Genomic DNA, 4,794 nt, shown 5'->3' on the forward strand with positions numbered 1-4,794 from the left:
CGTCCAGCCCACGCGTTCAGAAGTCAAAGCGCCGTGTCCGTCCGGAAGATGCGATGAGCGCAGGAGGACATTTAATTGGCGCGTGCTGCAGAGGCGTTCAGGGACATCAGCACCTCACACTGTACCTGTACACACACACACACACACCACACACACACACACGCACACCACACACCACCACGAGTCTGCCGCCCACTGGCTGGAGCGCGACTTCACAGGATGTACTCATCCGTCGTACACACTCCGCAGTCTGCAGACTGCAAGACACCTTTCTAATATTTTAATAATATATCTTATTTTTGTGCGCTGACAGATCTCCGAAGAAGTGGTGGGGTGTTTTCACTGAACAGCATTATGGAAAGGATCCCTACGGAGAGATAGACCTTGCTAGTTAACGAGTAAGATCCAAACTTTTAGTGTAACAGGAAACCACCATCACCAAACTCCACCAGCACTCCATGTAAATAAGCACTCGCTTTTGGTCATCATAACAACACACTTCATTCAAAGTGGACAGAAACTAAATAAACTACCAAAAGCCGTCTTTGTTCATCTTTCCACTGTTCCAACAATCACCACTCTGGTTTGGTTGAAATAAACCCTAATTCACCCATTTACATGTGGAGATATGCTGGCTCTATACACGCTAAAAGTCCTGATTATTTACATGGAGTCTGGTGGAAATATGCTGGCTCTATACACGCTAAAAGTCCTGATTATTTACATGGAGTCTGGTGGAAATATGCTGGCTCTATACACGCTAAAAGTCCTGATTATTTACATGGAGTCTGGTGAAATATGCTGGCTCTATACACGCTAAAAGTCCTGATTATTTACATGGAGTCTGGTGGAAATATGCTGGCTCTATACACGCTAAAAGTCCTGATTATTTACATGGAGTCTGGTGGAAATATGCTGGCTCTATACACACTAAAATCCGGATTATTGACATGGTGGAGTCTGGTGGAAATCTGCTGGCTCTATACACACTAAAAGGTTTTATTATTACTGTCTTCTGGTGGGAAATATGCTGCGCATACACTCTAAAGTGTGATTATTTACATGGAGTCTGGTGGAATATAGCTGGCTCTATACACGCTAAAAAGACTGATTATTACATGGAGTCTGGTGTCACACAGCGGCAACAGCAAAAAAGTGACCCAAACTTCGGAAAGAAAAATGACACCACCCACTTATAACAAAAAACAGCCAACAAGCCTCGTAATGCATTAAATCTGCTGTCCTCCAGCAGTGAAGGACAGCAGCTGACGATGCTTTCCTCCTCCGTCCTAATCTGTCTGAAGACAAACAGCTGCTCTGTAACCAGGCAGCTCTTTATTACAGAGAGCACGCTCACAGGATCCAAACATTTCACCATGATCATAGCGACTGACTGACCCCTCCAGCATGTTGCTAAACGCCTGTTACTGAGTTATTCATAGTAAACGTCCACAGGATCCAACATTTACACAGGATTCATATCTGAGTCAGTCGACTGCCGGCACTGAGGCACGTTTTTAGGCGTAAACTTTGGTGTTTAGGCAAATTTTTCAGGCGTGGTGTCATTTTGCTGATTTTTAGGACGTTTTAGGCGCATTTTTCTTACTTGTTAGGACGTTAGGCGCATATCTTCTTACTTTTTAGGACAGTTTTAGGCGCATTGTTCTGACTTTTTAGACGTTTAGCGCATTTTTCTTTTTCTGACTTGTTAGGAACGTTTTCTGACTTATAGACGTTTAGTCGCATTTTTCTGACATTTTACGCGTGTTCTGACTCGACGTTTCAGTTTTTTTTGGCGTTAGGCGGTGCATTCTTTCTGGACTTTTTTGGTGCATTTTCTGACTTTTTTTTAGGACGGTGTTAGGCGCAGTTCGTCTGACTTTTGAGACAGTTTTCTGAAAAACTATTTTTGACATTTACGTCGCATTTTTGCCTGACTTTTAGGGACGTTTTTGCACGATCTCAGCTTTCCTAGCCAATAAGGCAGAAATGCCAATTAATTCATTATTAACGTCCACAGGATCCAAACTGTACCCATGAGGCATAGCGACTGAACTGCCCCTCCAGCTGTTGGCTGATTACTGAAGTTATTCATTATTAACGTCCACGAGATCTCAGGACATGGTCTACTCTCATGGCGGTTCATAGCGGAGTTTAGTCGACTGAACGCCACTGAAGGCAACGTGTTTAGGCACTTTTTTAAACTTTTTGACGTTTTGTAGGCACATTTTCTGACTCTTTAGGGACGTTTTCGGACTTTCTTCGACTTTTTGTAGCCGTTTTTTGGACGTTTTAGGCGCGTGTGTCGACTGATTTGTGGCCTTTTGTACGTTTTTAGGCTCTGACTATTTTGTTGCCTTATAGACGTACGTAGCCTCGTTAGTCATGAATAAATGATGTTAAACAATGTATAAAATGACTTTTTGGGGGCGTCTGACTTTATTTTATGTTTTAGGCGACTTTTCTGACTTTTTGACATTAAGGTGCTTTCTTCGACTTTTGTAGGCGCGTCTGACTTTTTGTAGGTTTTAGGCGCGTTTGTTTGACTTTTAGGTGCGTTTTCTGACTTTTTCTCGATGTTTTAGGTGCTTCTTTGACTTTTGTGGCCTATTGGACATTTCAGGCAGCTTTTTTAACTGACGTTTTAGGCAGTTTTTCAGACTTTTGTAGCTCTTTTGACTTTTGTAGCCGTTTGTTTGACGTTTAGGCAATTTGTTTGACTTTTAGCAGTTTCTGACTTTTGACGTTTTTAGGTGCGTTTTTCTGACTTAGGGGCATTTTCTGTTGTTTTTTTTTAACATTTAGACGCTTTTTCTCTGTTTCTCCACGTTTAGGTGCTTTCTTTGACTTTTGTACATTTCAGGCAGCTTTTTGACTTTTTTGACGTTTTAGGCATTTTTTCAGACTTTTGTAGCTAACTTTTGTGGCCTGACGTGTTAGGCACTCTGACTATTTGTGTTGTTTTTATAGACGTACGCAGCTCCGTAGTCATGAAATTGTTATGTTATAAAATGTCTGTCTGTCTGTGTCGTGCGTACATTGTGAATATATTGGGCTGTAAAGGGTTCAGGCTTTTAAAAAGCTGTCAATCTAAATGTACTTGTCGGCTCGGTCTAACTTTTGTTCATTTGTGTTGCTTTTTAAACTTTTTGTGGTCTTTTTTGACGTTTTACACTTTTTTTCAGACTTTTTTGACGTTTAGGTGCTTTCTTCCGACTTTTGTAGCCGTTTTTTTGACTTTTAGGCGCATATTGTTTGACTTTTAGGTGCGTTTCTGACTTTTTCCGATGTTTTAGGTGCTTTCTTTGACTTTTTGTGGCCTATTTGGACATTTCAGGCAGCTTTTTAACTTTTTTTTTGACGTTTTAGGCATTTTTTCAAGACTTTGTAGCTTCTTTTGACTTTTGTAGCAGTTTGTTTTTGACGTTTTTAGGCGATTTGTTTGACGTTTTAGGCATGTTTTCTGACTTTTTCTTTACGTTTTAGACGCATTTTCTGACTTGTTGACGTTTTAGGTGCGTGTTTTCTGACTTTAGGGGCATTTTCAGATGTTGGGACATTTAGACGCTTTTTCTCTCTTTCTCCGACGTTGTAGGTGCTTTCTTTGACTTTTTGGTGGCCTTTTGTACATTTCAGGCAGCTTTTTGACTTTTTTTGACGTTATAGGCATTTTTTCAGACTTTTGTAGCTTTTTTTTTATACTTTTTGTGGCCTTTTTTTGACGTTTAGGCACTTTTTCGGACTATTTGTTGCTTTATAGACGTACGCAGCCTCCGTTAGTCATGAATAATATGTAAAAGCAAAAGAGCTGTGTGTGTGTGTGTGGTGTGTGTGTGTGTGTGTGTGTGTGTGTGTGTGTGTGTGTGTGTGTGTACATTGAATATTGGGCTGTAAACGGGTTTGGGGTTTTAAAAAGCTGTCAATCTAAATGTACTTGTTGGGCTCGGGTCTTAACTTTTTGTCCATCTCTCCGTTATCAAACTCTTGTTCTGCGGGTGAAATGAGCGTCTGGTCTGCAGAGGTTTGGTCCTCCCGGCGAGCCTGGACACGCTCGCTGTAACGGCGCTCTGTGGGGTCTGATGACGGACGGACGGACGGCGAGGACGGAGAGACAAGACGAGACTCGAGTCCCTCCAGAGACTCCCAGCTGCAGACGTTTGTTTTCTCTCAATGCTACAGATCAGATGAAGTCACGTGGTGTTTTCTCCGGCTCGGGGTCAGAGGTCACATGACGCTGCTCGCTTTGCTCGTCTCCATATCTGGGCAGGAAAAACTCCCAGCAGCACTCTCTCTCTCATCTCTCTCTCCATCCTCTCTCTCTGTCTCTCTCTCTCTATCTCTCTGTCTCTCTGCTCTGTCTCTCTCTCATCTGTCTCTCTGTCTCTCATCTCTCTCTCTCCACTCTCTTGCTCTCTCTCTCGGTCTCTCTGTCTCTTCTCTCTGTCTCTCTCTCTCCACTCTCTCATGTCTATATTCTCTCTCTCTCTGTCATCTCTCTCGGTCTCTGTCTCTCATCTCCTTGTCTCTCTCTCTATCTGATCATCGTCTCTACTACTCTATCTCTACTCATACATCTTGTGTCTCTCTCTCTATCTCTCCCTCCTATATCTCTCTCTGTTCTATCTCTCTAGCGTGTGTGCTATCTCTCTGTCATATCTTCTCTCTCTCTCTCTCTCTCTCTGTCTCCTCTCTCTTTCTCATCATGTATCTCTGTCTCTCCTATCTCTCTATCAATCCTCTACTCTCCTTTCTCTCTATCTATCTCTGTCTATCTGCTACTCTTCTCGTATCTGC

Source organism: Sander lucioperca, chromosome 9 (genome assembly GCF_008315115.2).
Source record: "Sander lucioperca isolate FBNREF2018 chromosome 9, SLUC_FBN_1.2, whole genome shotgun sequence".
NCBI classification, from domain to species: Eukaryota; Metazoa; Chordata; class Actinopteri; order Perciformes; family Percidae; genus Sander; species Sander lucioperca.